This window comes from Melanaphis sacchari, unplaced genomic scaffold, assembly GCF_002803265.2.
Source record: "Melanaphis sacchari strain LSU unplaced genomic scaffold, SCAv2.0 Contig11_pilon_pilon, whole genome shotgun sequence".
NCBI lineage: Eukaryota > Metazoa > Arthropoda > Insecta > Hemiptera > Aphididae > Melanaphis > Melanaphis sacchari.
The window spans coordinates 1,165,207-1,184,965 of NW_020270469.1; the positions used below are offsets into that span (position 1 = coordinate 1,165,207).

General features: G+C 22.4%; 1 protein-coding gene across 1 annotated transcript in view; it reads right to left on the reverse strand.

Moving 5' to 3' along the window:
* Window positions 1-19,759, reverse strand: part of LOC112604164 (acid sphingomyelinase-like phosphodiesterase 3a) — a 196,052-nt gene that overhangs the window by 126,124 nt on the left and 50,169 nt on the right. Inside the window, exon 3 of the mRNA XM_025353067.1 lies at window positions 9,242-9,287. The gene's annotated coding sequence lies outside the window, so the exon portion shown is untranslated. The remainder of the gene's footprint in view (window positions 1-9,241; window positions 9,288-19,759) is intronic.

The following is a 19,759-nucleotide window of genomic DNA, read 5'->3' on the forward strand; positions in this document are numbered from 1 at the left end:
TAAAATCAAATCAATGATAAAATAAAGATAGAATAGATGTAACTGATGTAAGTATTTAAAAATAAATACCATAGTGATAATACAATAACGTATATACGCAAACATTATAAATTGCTCTCTATTTATATACCTATAACTTAACAATACCATTTGGTATAAAACTATTTTTTTATAATGTTATGACAATAGTTTTTATGACCATAAGACAAACTTAAATGGTTTATTAAGTACTAATAACATTTACATTAAAGTCAATCTATTTTTTTTTAAGATGTAAATAAGAAAAAAAAATGAATCCAAGATCACTATTTATAATTTTTTGTTTAAACATTATTATTTTAAACTTGGTATCAATTTAACTATGAATTGGCTTATTAAAATAGATACAAAAATAAAAACTTTATAATCATAACACATTTAAATATAATTAAATTAATTTTTTCTTTCAGAATTGTATTTTTGATATCAGTACATATCTTATATTAAGTTTGTATTATTTAAATATAATGCTCAAGATAAAATTGTGGTCAAAATAGTTTTTATTTTTTGGGAATCTATTAAAAAAAAATATTTTACTATTTCACTAAGCCATAAAATAATTAAAAGGATGATTTTATTTGCAATTATTTTGCATTCTAAGCACATTCTGCAGAGATTATAAGGGACATACGATAGTAATAATTACCTAAAAATGCAAAATATTCATTCAGTGGAATGATCGCTGAAAATTCATAAAAAATTTTACTTGTATTAAAACATTAAATGCTTATAAAATAAAAACGTATATATACATAAAAATTCAAGGGAAGTTCAAATAAAGTATTATATATTATAAATTTTAACTATGAAACATCAAATTACATTTTATATTGAAAGAATCCGGATTTAAATTAATAAAAATTAAAAAAAAAATTAAACGTATTTCACAGTTGATTTTAATAAAATGAAATAACTATTTTGAAAAAGTAATAACATTAATATCTTATTGACAATAAAACTTACACATATTATATAATATATCAATATTACCTATCTTTACCTCTTGTTAAGGATTATATCAAAGCACTTGATATTATTCTCCTTTTAGAAAAATAATAATCCTATCCTTGAAACATTAGCTTACCAGGTAGATATAGATAGAAGCCTCGAATTTTATGGCCTATGATGTATGGGTAGAACTATCCAAATGGATTAAATCTGTTAGAAATATTATTGGAAATACAATCTTAATGTGATGTGCTTGGACTGCTTGCGTAATGTAACTTTACAAAAGCTCCATTTCTAATCCAAACGTATCAATAAACGGACTTTCTTGAAATGAGAAATTTATTAATTAATAATATTATTAATTTATGAATAGGTAAATTTTCTAAAATAAAGATTATAGTAGTTTCTACAATTGAATTCTAGGAATATTATATTACTGTCCGTTATTTAACATAAAATCTAAATTTTAGAGAGATTTAAAACTGTTTGAAAATAGTATTTTAGTGAATAAATTAATAATAAATAACTCATTAAAGTATAAATTAAAATATTTAATTTAATTACTTTATAAATTAATAGTTCCAAAGTAATCTTGTATAGTTGTATATTATAAAATATTAATTTTAAAATTATTATGTATAACAATTAAATTTGTTATTTGTGCATTTTAAATTTAATTTTAAGTGTTACAATATTGAATTATTGTAATACGTTCGAATAAATTTATATTGCTATTGTATAAATTTATTCAAGGAAACATATATTTTATCATATTTAAATTAATACAAAAATATGTTTAGAGTTCACAAATCTAAATTATTATAATAAAAAAAATAAAATAGCAAACGTCTATCATTATATATTATATCAATATTATTTTAATCGTTGACCCAGTGAACCTTTTACACACTTCTTTTAATAAACATATTATAATAGATACTAAACTGTTTTTGGATTACAAATATTGTATCACTCTCCTCATTAATAGCCGATTAAAGTAACAGTAATTATTTGTTATTTTGAAAAAAATTAATATAATAAGTTATCTTATTTTAAATAATTTATGTAATCTATTTTCTAGTAGGTTTAAATCTAGCTAATTTAATAAAATAGTTTGTTTTTTTTTTATATCAATGATCCAATTACTATTAAATATTATTATTTATTTATTTATTTATTTATTTTTTAATAAGTTTCCTAAAATAATGTATTAATGTTTTATTGCAAATTTCATCAAACACTATCAAATATTGCCAATATTGGTACACGTTAGAGAACATACCATACAAATAAAAATATCGTGGTATTTATTATTCATTTTGTTACACGCTATAAAGTATATATTATATATGCATATATATTTAATAAGTATAGAAATTACAAGTATTATTTATATATATATTTGAATTGAATAACCTGAAAATATCAGTTTTACAATAAAATCAAAAGTTAAGTATTGTTTGTTAAGTTAACGTAAAATAATAGGTATAATATCAAGTTCACATTATGAGACTGAAGATTTGAAGAAAGAAATAATTTGTTGATATAACATCAAAACATGAATATAAAATGGGTTAAATATTTAATAGATCACATTCGTTTTAATTACCTTTTGGGATCATCAAGAATGGAAAAGATCTGATATCAGAAAATTGAGTAAATTCGAACGAAAGCTTGTTGGAGGATATAATTTGAGACAAAGTGTTTGGTGATTTTGTTTTGGATGTTAAAATGGTGGTATCCCTTACATTAGTAAGACACTTCTGGTACGTGCAGTAGAATTTAGTTTGGCTGTAGCTTCACCGATTTTGGCATTGTAGTATTTGTCATTTTATGTAAAGTTCTTCTACTTAATCTTCGTGTACAAAAGATAAGTTATCAAGAAATCAAAAAATCAAAAAATTAAAATTAATATCAAAAATAAAAGAAGTAATTGGGTATTAGTTTGATGAAGTTTCTAATAATGTAGCCTATTTTTCTACTACTGATACAATATTAGCTTCAAGTATGGGCGAATGGAGGTTTTTGATAACAATCCTCAGAGACTTTTTATATTAAAGTTAATAAGTATAATATTGTGCGTCATTATTATTTTCCTGTAGTTGTCAGGAATTTTTAATTCAATTTTGAGACAAATAATGGTTGACTTGTTGCAGGGACTTATTGAGACCTGTAATATCCTTCAGGAGATTTTTGCATTGGATATAAATATAGACACATTTTATAAATATAGTTATAACAATTTTTGATGCATTATTTGTGATGTCTGATTGCTCCTGACTTAAAACATCAGCTCAATTATCAGTTTTGATAATTTTAGTTTTGGCGACGTAAAGCAGAAAAAACCAATTTAACGTAAGAAAAGTTTTGATTTCTTTGAGTTTACGAGTGTTGGTGATAAGATGTATTAATTTTCATCATTATTTTAATTTATATTAAGTGTCTTATTTTTAAGTGTACCTAGTTTTACGATTTTAATCAGATATGTGGTTTTTTTTTTTTTTTGACATAATATAGATACGTTATTATCTTAAGTCCAAAAGTCGCCGCGTACGACGGCACTTATAGTTTCTTGTAATTGTGTAATCTTTGGTTGTTACAAAATGGTATGCGTTTTAAAATATTTAAGATGAAATAAAATAAAAGATATGCATGGTAATTTCATGGTATAGTTTGCTTGGAGAATAAGTAAAATTGATCTAGGCAGTAGTTAAGTGACACAATTGGGAAATTGTTCGTATAAAACACAAGTACCCAAGAGAAGCATAGAGGCGTGTGCGCATTTTCAAACTACTAGCGCGATAATTATATACTACATAATATATAATTTAAATAATATGTATTTATTTGTGTATACTATCATAAAAAAATTTAAAAAAAACGTTCTATTATTTCAAATAAAATTTATATAAACTTGATGTATCATTTGAAAAAAAAAATAATAGCAAATAATTTAGTTTGCATATAAATAAAAAAAAATAAATAATTTTATAAATGAGTACATATTTTTCATATATAATTTTAAACTAGATTTTATTTTCCTCATTTTATTACATTACAGTATTGAATTTCATTTAGTTCATATTATGTCATTTGAACTTTAAGTATAATGACCAATTAAGACTAATGAGTTTTCAATGTTGAAAAAAATCAGACAATATTTTACTCAAATCTTTACGATAACAACTTGAAAAATGTATTTATTTAAAAGATTTATATTTATAAAACTGAAACTGATTTGCGATTAGTATAAAAAATAAACACATGATATAATTTATGATAATTTTTTTCAACTAATCACTCATTACTTTCAATTATTTTGAATTTGAAAAACTTTTTCTTTTTGAAGTTTTTTAAATCTTGAACTTGCATATCCTTTTATTGTAATATATTTTTTTTAAATGTTAATACTTTTGTTAAACATAAAACATAAAAAATAAATATTGACTCTTAAGAGGTGTAGCTCAATAATTTTAATGAAAATTAAGTTTTATTAATATGTTTTTGTATATTGTGATATATAGTTACTTACATCTTATTTTAAATAAATAGCTTATAATCTACACATAAGCGTTTAAAGTTTAAAGGAGGATTTACAAGACAGGACACTGTTAATCTCTTTACTCATATAATAATCATCGATGTGTGCCTTTAAATTTTAAACAAAGGTAGCAAACTGTTATATGTTTGCGTAATATTGAATAACGCATAGGCGATTACAAAAAAAATACTGTACATTAAAAACTTAAATTATTTTTAGAAGTATGTATAATAAAAGTACTTATATAAGTACAATATTTTCATTTGTATATTGTTTTCATAATTAAGCTAAATTAAAAATATTAATACTATTTTTATATACTATAAAAAATGATTGTCTGTAGTATTTCGATGTACTAGTCTTGATATAAATACAAAAAAATATTCGTTTTAATTTGTATATTGTAAAGTATTATTATTATTTATTATATAAGTGTCTAACAACTGACAACAGCAAATTATATTTGTTTATTAATTACTTACTTTACTTAGTACTTACATATTATGAAAAAAATTGTAATATTAAAACATAATACTATAAGATATATCTATGACCTACGTACAAAATAACTAATACAGAGTTAGGTAATACGCATACCGAAACAAAATTTCCTTTAAGTTTACTATTTGAATCGATAAGCACAATTATTTCTATGTGCCTTTGAACCCCTGTAAATGATCCGTTCACCATTTCATTCCACCGTAAACTGTAGTAGCCTTTCTATAAACTGCTTGGCTCGCATTCGTATACGCCCAAGTTTAGGTCTACAAAGGCGGAACAACAATCACCTGGTCCAAAATTTGTGTTAATTAACTGAACGGTTTACGATTTTCTTGATCACAAATGTTTACGACATGTCTCCATGTTTGGTGGGAGGATCCAATCACGTATATCGGTCACAAGGATAATAATATATCTTTGTCTATAAATGTGTGTACAAGTGATATAGACAAACGGCAATATACAAGACTTATGCTAATGAATATTTTTATATAAATATTAAATACAAATTAAAAAAAAAAAATTTCTATGCAGTAGAATAAATATTACTGTAAAATCCATTTTTTTTTTTTTTTTTTTAGTTTATTTTAAACGCGGTTTGAAATATGTAACAATGAATTCAATTTTGAAACTTTTATTTTACAATGTTTGTTTTTTTAATTTTGCATGTGATTTTTTTTTTTTTTAGATATTTTAGTGGAATTTAAAATACTGTTAATTATCTTATTATATAATTTATTACTTAGTGAAATTTAAGCATGTATTTTCAAAGGTAATTTTAAAATAATTTAAAACAGCATATTATAGAATATGTATTTTTAACAGATTTAATTTTTTTTTTTATTTTAAAATGAATCATACCTTAGTCTTTTAAATACTAGCTTATGACAGATTAGTTAAGTGATATAACCAGTACGCTCAAATGCATTTGGTCCAAAATATCTTTTTTTACTAATTTAACCAGTTTTAAAAGCACTACAAGTTAAGACAATAAAATACTCCAAAAATTACTATCATAATGCACATCTGTTTATTTTTATACTTTGTTTCTACTAAAAACTTTATTACTAACTTAAAACCACGTACACCTGGAAAATGTTTTAAAGAATTTGGAGTTTTTGTGTAAAAGTTCTAAAATATTATAAGGTCCTACTGAGAACATTGGAATGTATCCTAACCCAAATTATAATTTTATTATATTAACCTTTCTTAAATAAAATGACTGGGATTTAAAATTATGATTTTTAATTATATAAGATAATTTTGGAATTTCAAATACGAAAATAATATAATTTCTGAAATACATTTTAAGATAAAATTTATTAAGTAAATAATTGGACTAATACTACAAAATTATAAATTTAAAAATATTGATTTATAACTTACAAAGCTAAGTAATGAGAAAATGTCTTTGTGGAATAGCACAAAGTATGATCGTGAGAAAATATAAATATAAATTACATAATAGTTTTCATAACTCGACTTTCTATATATAATTTCTACTTTATTATAAAAGATCAAAATAAACTACGAATTTAATAACTATACTTATTATTTGTATATATGTAACCATCTTAGAGTTTTATTATCATAAAGATTGTAGTTTATTATCATTTGATTTTTAAGATGGTTACACTCTTACAATCATATTAATAATTTAAAATATTTATATCGCCCTATAATTGAACATGGTGTACTTAGGTTTTAATGTCATATATTATTATCTTGTTAAATGATGTATGATATTTTACTATCTCTGTTAAATTGATTAAATTATAAATAACATGAAAATAAAAGCTTTTTTTTAAAATGTCGTTGACAATTTGTTTTTAAACAATTGTATTTTTTTTAAATTACACAAAGAATTTATTGAGTATTAATAACTCTAAAATTTCTAAGGTAGGAATATTAAAAATTATATTAAGTGTTATATTCTATGGATCTATTTCCTATATTTTATTTTTAATGAGTTTTAATTTTTAAATAAGGAAAGAAATTGTTTATCATCTAAAATAATTTTACATAATTTTATCATATACTGTTAAATCTATCGATAGACAAAATTATTGTAGTAATCGACATTTGGTTCTCACTGCCATTCTCTCCATTATTTTATTTTACTGTATTTCAACAAATGGTTATACTTTTTATATTTACATTGTTAAAATTATTGTTATTTGTACATTTTGACGAGTGTTTAGGATAATTTCTGTAAAATTTAAAGTGAAAAGTTTTCATTTATTTAAAAACTCTGTCGTGTTCATCTTAATGACTTATCTTTTCATTTTATATAGAAATGAAGGAAAAATAATGCTGAAAAAATACGATAAGCCGTTGGAACATTTTTTCGTTTAAATACAATAAAATAAAATATAATAATATTCAATTTATCATAAAAATTAGACAAACTAATTTTTACTTTCAACAACTGTCAAAATACTTATCCATTCTAATACCAACATAAGTTTCCTTCCTATATAACTCAATATAATATTCTTGGTTGGGATTTCCTTTTACGACTTTTCATGTTGTATTTATAAGTTCAATCAAAAAAGTTATCACGCCAATACCATTTTGAATCTACATAAAAAATAAACAAACTAAAACCAAATTAAGCAATTGTTTTTTAAACAAAACATTTTCTATTTTATTTATTTTCATTTTTTGTTTATAACTACAAAAAAATTATACTTTCATATCATTGATTAAAATACTAATCAAATTAGATTAAATATGTAAATAAATATAAACAAAATGGTGAGTATATATATATATATATATTGTATCTACATTATTGTTTTTATAAGAAATAATAATATTCATAGTTCATTCTATACCACTTCATAGAGGTCCTAACTTACTTTATTAAACAATTTTTCAATATACAAATTCAGATAAAAATTATGAAAAATGTTACATTATATTTTAATACTTTAATATGTGAAAAAATATCATAATTAACTGAAGCCTGATTTCTTAAACTATTTATTTTAAATACAGTAGTTATAATTACGTATATATTGTATACAGAATATAAGTATGATGAACAAAAGTGCATGTAAAATATATAGTATTTTGTATATGTTACTGGTAATTTAATTAATTTATATTTTATTCAAATTAGCGTAATAATATTTACGAAAGATAAAAAATAAATTTTGAATCTATATAAATAGTACAATATAATCGTAACATAGTAAACAAAACCAAACAAATACCTACCCATAAACATTTGAATACGGTCCACGTACTTTACATATCAGTTTCCGGTGACTATATAAAACGGTATCCTACCCAATATAAGGAAAATACACGTTTTTTATTACACAGTTAGCTTCAATGGGTTTACTAAACTTTTGTAGCTTATTAAGGGCTAAATATATTATTTCATATCTGTTTAATTTATATTCAAATCCAACATCTAATATTTTGACAGGAAGGAAAACTCGTGTTAGTAATGAAAAAAAAAAATACAAGTTTTTATATTCAAAATTTGATTATGTCTTCGATAATCCTTTCTAAATTGAATTGGTAAACAAAATGTAATTGGATTTTCAGCGTAATCAAATAAATTGATTTTGACAAAAATAAGTATTTGGTTTGAAACCTTTTTTTGTATCAATTATAAATAGCAATACAAATTTAAAAAAAAAACAAAAACAATTAAATAATATAACATAGTGTTCTGATTAAAAATAATAATTTAAATTAAATTAAAAATAAAATCTAATTAGTATTTAAAACAACATAAATTGTGATTTATTTTATTAATTTTAAACGTAGCTTCCTACTTATATATGGGTATTAATTTTTATTTACAAAAACAATTAAATATTTTTAAACAATTACATTATAAGAATATAAATATAAAGATTTGTGCATAAATAATAAAAATATATCCCACGAATCTGTGTAATACATTTTATATGCAAAGATTTAAAAATATATATATTATATATGCAATAAAAAATTATTCATTGTCATAATTTAAATATTAAATGATAAACATATATGTGTATATGTATACATATATATGAATCATTTACTAATTATACAATAATGAATATATTTGAATCCAAATTATCTGGATAATATGAAATGCAAAGTAAAGTTAACATTATAAAGAGGTTTATTTTTAGAACTACATTTTTTTTTTTTTAAATATACAATCTATACGGTTCTTTAAAAAATATATATATATTTAATACTCACGTTAGATATTTTACTCAATGTTTGATTTACAGGAGTTAACAAGTATCTGTAATGATAAAATACAATTTCTAAGTTATTAAAAAAAATTACATTTATAGAAAGGCTAAATTTCAAACAATTTATTTACGGATTAATTTATTTGGACCTTTAATTCGTTCTAAATTCCATTTAAAAAGAAAATGAAAATTACACACCTATTCCAAAATTAGATTTCTATTACGCTATAAAACGTTGGTCTTATGTAAAGCTTTAAATTTTAAAACCATTAAGTATTTTCATTCAATATGTTTACTTCAAATAAGAAATGAAGTTAATGAAATATTACTAATAAGACTCACATCATAAAGAATTTTATCAGTAAATTAAATAAGCTTGCTTCTTTCACTTTAAAGACTCATAAATGGTTTAGCAATCACACAAATGATCTTATAAATAGTTTCACATCAAGATAAATTCTAACAATTCTCCAACCTGCTTTGAAATAAACGGTGTACTTCCTAATCATTTTCTAAAATTTACCTTAAGTGTGTCTCTAGTGGTGAATTTATTATTTCTTTATAAGAAAAATTTTTTTTAATTATTCCACATTTTTTTTATTTTACTATTTTCACAGTATAATATACGTAATGTAAATTTGCTGTTATTAGTAAAAAAAAAAAACATTATAAAAATAAAAATAAATTACTGTTGTAGTAAGAAAATATAAACAATAGTTTTAATTTATATAAAAACAAATCGAAATTTTAACACGCGTATTAAAAATGATTTCGTGTTATTTTTTTTTTCTTGTTTTTATAAAATAATAAAATATACAAGCAATGCAAAACTATTGTTATTTTAATCAATTTATATGATGTGAAATATCTATGATAAATAAAAAAGGATTTATAATAAAATTTATCATACAATTTACACAAACTTAAAAGTTACTCTCATTTTGCGTATTAATAACTGTAACACATGGAGATAGAATGAAACCCAAGAAACTTTATGTCACTTACCCTATTGAACTTTCTTAACAATTGAATACTGAAAGAAGTTTTTCATTAAATTTTAGTATACTCAACGTTATCTTAGAATTTATTTATTTTTTACAAAGTTATGAGCTAAAGCTTATTATTGGTAATCTGAAATACTCTTGAATTATTTTTGTATAATGAATTATGCAAAAATAAAGTTGATTATTAATTAAAAAAAAAAAAAACATAAATAAATATAATTAAAAACTAATAACATAATTGTGTAAATATATGAAGCAAATACATATTATAATATATGTAATAGAAATAATTATTCCATATATTAAATTAACTAAACAAGGACAATGTCTATTATTTTACAACAAATCTTAAATTATTGAAAAAATATAATACCTATTATGTCTTACTAAAATAATAAAACAACTGTAAAACAGACTTTAAAAATAAATATACAGTTACCAATAACTATACAATACAGAATATAAGTTTACCACCTGTGAAAAAAAATGTAAGCATTATCTTTAGCTTTAAATGATATTTATTACTAAATTCTTAGTAATCAAAACACTTTTGAGTTGCAAGAGACATACATAATAATATATCAACTTTAAATCTTTATAGTAGTATACACTATCAGTTGACACAATGGCTATATTGCTTACAAGTTGAAATTTAAAGACCCTTAAATCTATAATTACTATCTTGGACATTGTATTTCTCAATTTATAAGCTAATTCCCGGGGTATAACGACATGGATTGGAAAATCCCATACTACACAAGTTTTGGTCGTTGGCAGAGGGACATCTAATGAGCTCAACTATGAACCTAAATGTTCTCTTTATCCCCTTGATAAATCGCTGTAATATAATTATTTTCCACTATAAACTGATTAAGTGCATATTATTAATACATATAAATCACATCTATTGCTTAATAATATATGATGAATAATTACCTAAACACGATAATTCATTTAACTTAGAGAAATATAATAGGAATTTAACTGGCACATATAATAGGCACATGAAATGAATAAGTTATTTTAATAAGTGTTATGATTAAAGTTTAAAAAATATATACTTAGGTAATATATTATGTTATATTTTATACATAGCTATTAAGATTATTACCAGTATCTTTAGTTAATATGTCTGTAAAAATTTTATATCCGATAAAAGAAGTTTTAATAAAACCAAAACGATATACAATATGTATATAAAATATAAATACTATACTGTTTAAGGAGATCAAAAATGATTGTAGACGATTGACTCAAACTTATATTTTATTATTTGTTTTAGCTGGCAATATTAATATGCATGCAGCGTAAGACTATTAGTTATGTAAATATAACTTTATATATAATAATAATAATTCTATTTCAGTCCGTTTTCCATTTTGAAGTGTGTAAGTACATCTCAGAACAACATTAATATATAAACATATATCTATATTTAAACATCCACTTAATTACTAAATTTTTATTAGTTTTTCAATTGAAAATAATTTTATCCACAAAATGGGCTATGAAATATTATGTTTTACTGAAAGTATAACACTGCATAACATTAATATAATATGTACGATGTGTAGCGATAAAGTAATAACGTTTATCAAATATTTTCTTAAACTCGAAATGAATAAAATACTCAATTCATTAGTTTTATTAATTTTTGACTTTGCGTGTTAAAGCAATGATGCAAAGCAGATGGAGTGGGGTATTTAATATGAAAATTAATTATTATCGTATGGAAAACAATCAAACCAGAAATGGGTGCGTAAATGTTAGTTAGTTTCCAATAGCACGTACAAAATGGAAAACTATTCTTTTTGTACTAATAAGTAGTATGGGATCTCTAGGGTTTTCTCCATAGAGTACCTTTACTCTTGTTTTCCATCAACGTATGAATAGACGTATCAGGAACACAATTCTTTTTCTGAAAATCGATTTTTCTTAAACTTCTATTTTCCTAAGGGAAAATCTAAACAATTTTAACATTATTCCCCTCATTCGCCGTTTCCAACCTTTTTATATTTATTTCTAAAGGGCAAAGTAACTAAATTACGTATATTTTTTTATACTACTGTCTTGTACGTGAAGGTCAAAGCCAATTGTTACGGTCCACCTTTTACGCCATATGTTGAAATTGACCACCAACCATTTGTACCAAAAAAGTATTTTAACTTACTAATACATTATTAGTAAATTTATAATCATGTTTATTCAAGTGTTTTTACTTGAATTAAATTACTATAATATTATTAGTTAAATTATGTTATAGAAAGTAGCATAAAATAAAAAAAATAAAAACTCATTATAATCTGTATTGTGTATGTATTCTGATGAAACCGATAATAGTAAATAAGCCCAATAGAAATTCAAAATTATCATGTAGCAGTAAAATATATTATATGTACTCTCAATTACTGAGATAGTTCCAAATATATATACAACTATGAGTACCTACTTCATTACACTTTGTAAAAGATACCAAAAAAAAAAAATGTATCAAATAATTCAAGTAATTTTGTATTTACATACTTATTCAAAATTATTGAAATAGACATATTACTAATATTAAAACATATACCGCAGTAGGTAAATTTAACTAAAATAATATATTTCTAAATTTAATTTACTGATATTTAAATATTTGATAAATTTGATTTATTATATTTAAAGTTTTACCATCACGATTAATAATTGTATAAGATTCTACAAATAATTTGTCCATAATTGATTTTTGACTAGTAAGAATAATACTGCTAGTTTAATTCTTTATGGATATTCATGAGTTAATTTCAAAAAGGATTAAAATTACTTACTGGCACACTCAAATTTACATGAATTTATATATTTTATATTTATACATATGTGCTAAAGCTTATTCGTATTCCGACCGTCGGGTATGTTACTGTGAATAACTGCTAAACAGATTTTGTTGATACGACACCACAGGGATCGTAGGTTCAGGTATATTTGCACTGTGGTTTTCCCTATGGGAATAGACCCTCCTCAAAATTACGTAACCATTTGAAGAATTAGGCACGTAGTTGCTATTTGCTTAATATTATAAATGGCCATTAAACGCTAACGATTGGGGAAATAAGAATTATATAAACAATAATTATTTTTGTAGTTGAATAAATAATAATATTATTATTTTTTTATACATATATTTATTTTATTAATGTTGAACAGTTTAATAAATAATTAACTAACATAATATAATCCTATACAAATAATATAAATATTTGATGTTTTTGTGCTTATTTTTGTGTGTAGATAATAAATCTACTGATTAAACTTGATAAATTATAAAACTATAACATACATTATTGTTATAAGGGCTTAACAATTCAATTATTTTGTACACAGTGACGTCAAAAAAAATTTTCTGAGAGGGATTTACATAAGGTTTAATTAAAATGTCATATATTTAAATTCTTCAATATATTTTATACAGTTTTTATTACTACATACATTTGAAAAATGACCTTATCAAAGTACCAAAAAAACTCGATTAAAAATTAATAGACAGAAATACTACAGAGACTTTGGATTACTCTTTTTATGTTTTAAATTCGTATTCACAAAAAGTTATTAATTTAAATTAAAAATAATTAACATCATTGCTAATAAATGTATTATAGAGCTGGCTCTAAATATAAGTATGAAATAAATACAAAAGATAAAAAAATAATTTTTGAAGTCGTAATAAAATAGAAAATGAGATGTTTCTATATTCAGAATCAAAATAAATTATAGTTGTAAAATAGTTTTCCCTCCCTCTCTCTATGAATGTATATATATATATATATATAGTAATTATAGAGTTATGTATATTTTATACAGAAAAAAAAAACTAAAAATTGTAAATGCACTTAAATTCTTTAATTTATGTAATTTAACGAGCAATTATTATTAACTTGAAAAATATTTGTAAAATTTGTATTTTTCATCAAAAATAACAAAACTTATTATTAAGACAATCAATTTTTCGTTACTAAAAAAATCTTATACACATTTCCTTGCTATTATTTTTAAAGGTATATGTATTTTTACTGTCAGTTAGGTACAGAAAAAAGTTAGGACTATGACGGGAGTGAGTAGAGCGCTATTTTTTTCCACACCACATATTGATTAACTAGTTTTACCACCACTAACGTCGGTGCTATTGCCATCGTCGTACTTATACAGAACCCTTAACATATGGTGTTACGCACAAACAAAAGTATTTATATATATTGTACAAGTGTTCGTGTACATTGTATAAACGAGTGCGGCGGTGGCAAGGGGATGAGTGGGAAAGGACTTTCAAGGTTTGTGTGGAGACGCGCGCGAGCGAGATCGGATAAAACGCGGCTGGTGGAAATCGTATCAGGTTGCCAAAAACCAGGGTGGCGGTGGCGACGGTTTCCCCGCGGTCCTGTGCGCCCGAAAGGATTATTCTCCATATATTCTCTACCGCCCACGATCCTTTTCCCGGTTAATCCTGTAAAAGCGACCTACTGTATTACACCGCGACCACAATCATTTCCTAGCTCTTATTTATATATATTTGTGTGTATGTGTGTGTGCGCGCGTTTCTAATACCAACCGTACACGCACACGAACAAACCAATGACGACTGAGGTAATGACAATGAAGGTGTGTTTGTGTGCTAGGGGTTTGTTGGTTGAGTGAAAGGGTGGCAGTGACGACGTTTACTGTTTACCACCACGCAACCCCTATATCCTTGCTACTCTACCATTCTTCATCAGTGTCACTGCACGAATTTTAATAACCAACAGTAGTGGGTGACGTTAAACAGTATAATAGTATCGGTAAAAATACGGTAACAGAGCGACTCATCGTTAGGTTTCACCTCTCACGCCGCAACTCTTATTTACATCAGTCATTATAATACTATAATATTCTATTAAAGTATACGTATTTTTGTGATGTAATTGACAAAAATATATTTTAAACAAAATATATACAATATAATATATGTAAATTTATCATCGATGTCGTTCAGTAATGTTTTATTTTATAATATTCATATTCTACTCCCACGTTTAAGCACATTAACAACGGACATTTGCCAAATAACTAAACAATATTTTCAATATTTCCTGAAAAAAAATAGAAAACTGAAAAAGAGTCTTCTTTTTGCATTTTAGATATACAATAACGTGTATAGAACCATAAATATTGTTTTTAGTCAAAATATTTGAATGGTATAATACAGTGTCGAACAAAATACGTGTTTAAATGGATCATAAAATAAGTAGTTTTTAAAATATAATTTATGTTGGTGATTGAGGAAGTAAGTTGTGTTATTTGAAGTTAAATACTCTGTTAAGTCTAGGCTTTATTAATATTTATATTAAAGTAAGTCAAATAAATAAAAATATTAAAACACAACCTGTTATAAAGTATAGCGTATTGAATATATGTATCATTTAATAATTATATTTTTGTCAAAACTTTGCAAATATATTTTTATATAATATGTAAATATTAATTTGTACAACATTTTTTTACTATAATATATATATATATAAATATAAACTGATTTTACTAAATTATTTAAGATGTGTATTGTATTCAATTATAATATAATATATTATAAAAAATACAATTAATTATTTTGTTAAAAAAAAAATACACAAAATATTTTTCGAAACAAAACAAATCGTTAAATTAAAAAAAAAAAAAAAAAATATGTATCTGTATTGAAATATGACACAAATATTATTTTTATAGGTTTATTTAAGTTTTCAAAATGATTTAATAAATAATTGATTTGAGCATATAAACAATCCGAGTTAGAAAAACAAGTATGTATTTTAACAAAATTCTTCTGGATTAAGCAATTCAACACAAAATGGCTTTTTACTAATACTTTATTTACCATAAAATTTTCAATTTAAAAAAAAAAAAAATCCTAAACAGATATTTAATAACCAATTAAAACAATAATATTTTGAAGATTTTGTTAATAAAATGTCATAAACATTTTGGTGATGTCAATTATTAATTTTTAATTTTATAAAAGTTTTAATTAACTTTAGTTTAGTTATATTTTGATCTAGTCAATTGCATGTTGATGGTTACATAACTTGTCATTAAAAATTATGTTATCTTAATCACTAAGCCGTAAAATAAATATGAGTAAAAATTAAAAATTAAAAATATTTACCGACAGAAATTCATTTGAAATTTATATTTCTTTAAAACAATATAAGATATTAAAATGACAAAATCATTGAATTATGAATTATTAACACATTAATTAATATTATATTTATTTATATTTATTAACATACTTATTTTATTTTAATATTTATTTTGTAGTAAAATATAAAACTGTAAAGCATAATAATATAAGCAATATTTTTATTTTTTATTATTATTATTATTATTATTATTATTATTAAGGCTTCAAATACATAATTTATTATCCTACAGTTGTTTACAAAATTAGGTTACATTTTTTTTTAATAATATAAGCAATAATATCATATGATATTATATACAGAATTGTATGCATAATGCATATTACATATACTATGAGACTGAAGACTTATCTATTGATAAATTATTTAAATAAACATTATCCGTTTTCGACGTTTTAAGAATGTTGATTAATAAAATAAAATTTTATTTTTAATGGAAATATAATGAACTATCATACGTATATGAGACTATAAAGTGAAATACCACAAACCAAAATAAGAAGATAAGTTTTAATATAATTTATTGAATTAAAATGGTTGGAAAATGCGCACCGTTCTTCTGTTTAGCAGGTATTGATTGATCTACTGTAAAGAATGTGTTAAATTAGAATTTATTTACTAATATTATATTAGTGTATACAAAAAATTATTATGAATGGAGATATTTCGTCAGTCTATATCAATAAGTGTATTTTATGATATATTTTATTGATATATCTATTAAAATAACGTATTTTTAATTAGATGACCGTAGGCTGATTTAACTTTTGCAGACAGTATTACATTTACTATATTATTATTATTTAACTATAATAATATTTTTGATGTATAATCTTTTGACTGTGTTATTATTATTCATTTCATAAATATTAGTCCATAATAAACCGTTCCAAACATAACTAGATAATATATTAAAATTTTTATATTTTATATTTTAAAAATATAAATAGTCAACAAGTATATATATATATACAATAAAACCATAAAATATGTAAAAAATTTAAATCCCCGTAGATCTAAATCTAATGAAGCTAAAGCATTGTTATTGTTTGACAAATTTCATCAACATTTTAACTTCAAATGCATATAATGAACATTTTTGCAAATATACTTTTAATATCTCTACCTATATAAATACAAAAAAAAAAAACTTAATTAAGATATTTTATTAATTTCTAAAAATGTTTACCCGGTGAAAACATTTTATTGGAATACATAAAAAAAAATCCTTAAGTTTCTCAAGAAAAGACAAAATATTTTGAAAATTAATAACCAGGAATAGAAAAAGATAACATATATATAATATGTATATATATTAAAAAAAAATTAAAATATTTATGGTTATTCGTTTTTAATAAAAACACAACAAAATAAACCGTTCAATAGATAAAACGATACTTCAATAGTTCATAAAAAAATTATTTAACTTTCCCATAAAAATTCTAATTTTTGCTTTATTTTTTTTTTTCTATTGGTTAATTTGAAAAGTAACCAGAATTTTTTATTTTCATCTCCCAAAAATGCTAACTAGATTAAAAAATCAAATTTTTTATAAAAAATTACTTCAAAGTAGAAAATAAAAGAACCATAAAAAGCTATATAAAAAAAAAAAAATCATTTTTAAAAATAAATAAATTTATTACTCTAAACAGAAATTTAAAATACAATTTTATTTCAAGTTATATGTGTTTAAAATAAAACATAGAACAACTTATAATAATATTAATTTGTACATATCTCAAATACTTATTTAATTTATTCTAACATATTGCATCTTTTTAATACCTAATATTTTTTTTATAAAATATATTTTATAGTTTTATAGTTCCAGTAAAACCAGATAATAGATTTTTCCAAATAATTGATACTATAAAAACTAAAACCATTATTTCAAACATAATCGCCATTATTATAAAGTTTGAAAAACCATTTTTTTTTTTTTTTAAATGACATAACCAATTATGCTCTGCCTGAACTCTTCAATCACAAGTTTATCACCACTACTGTATTCAGTGCATGTCTGTACTTTCAAAATCCATTTTGAAATTGTTTTTTAATCTAAAAAAGGTCCTTAGAGAATATTTAGATTTAACTTTCACTTATAAAGTTCTCTAAAAAAAAGTTTATAATAGTCTCTTATTACTTTATTCTTTTATTCTCTATTAAACCACATTTTATTCAAAATTGAATTATTATTAAAAAAATAAATATAATATTTTCTATTAGTATATAAATTCAAACGTTTTAACTGTTTTATTTATTAAAAATGTTTCGATGGATAAAATATTATTTTAAGGTTTTTTTTTTCTTTTGTATCGTATATTGTGTTATTTAATTACAAAACTAAAATTTAGTTTATTTATATTCAGATGTATTGATTACATTATTGTTAAAAACGTCAAAAAAAAAAAGAGTTAAAAAGGTGTGTTAAAAATATATATAATATATTACATGTTTTACCTTTTTTTTCATTAATTGCAGTCAAAATTAATTAAACAATTTTAAATGGCAATTTATGAATGTAATTTTTTTTAAGTAATTCATACTTTATAATATTATTTCAAAAATATAATTTAATTAATAAAGTATTATGTATTTAGTTTATAAGTCAATTTTGTATTTATATTAAAGCATGTAATTATTGTTTACATTGGTACTTGAGTCAATATTTATAACCAGTAGTAATTATATATACAGTCGACTCTCGATAATATGAAACCTTCGATAATTCAAAGTAAATGCTCAGCACCTTGAAAATCACGCGGTAATTCGAATAAAAACAATGCAATTAAGTACACTCGGTAATTCGAAATTAAATTTTGGGAAAACTGGCCACTAACACTTGACAATTCGAAGTATCATTAGTTCAATGCTTGGAAATTTGAAGTACATATATTCACCAAATATATTTTATGTGTATTCTTATATAATAATAATTTACTACACAATCGTGTAGAAATTTAGATTATTATTTCCAATAACTATAGGATATTATCGTAAGAACCTTATCGTTTTATTTCTTAATCGTCTCTAATCGTAATTTAACTCGTCGAGTCGTCGATAGCCGTCAGCCGAATTTAGTTTTATTTTAGTTTTGTTTGGTCGGATGTAAAGTAAAGTTCTTGTGATGAGTGCGTCTAATTCTAAAAAATACAAATCTTTGACGATTTCGGAAAAAAAAGTAATATTTTATAATAATAATAAAATTAACAATAAATAAATCTAATATGTATGTATCACCTAATATACTGAAATAATTAATATGTATGTATGTAAAATAATAAAAAAATTTTTTTTCCTTAATTCTCTATA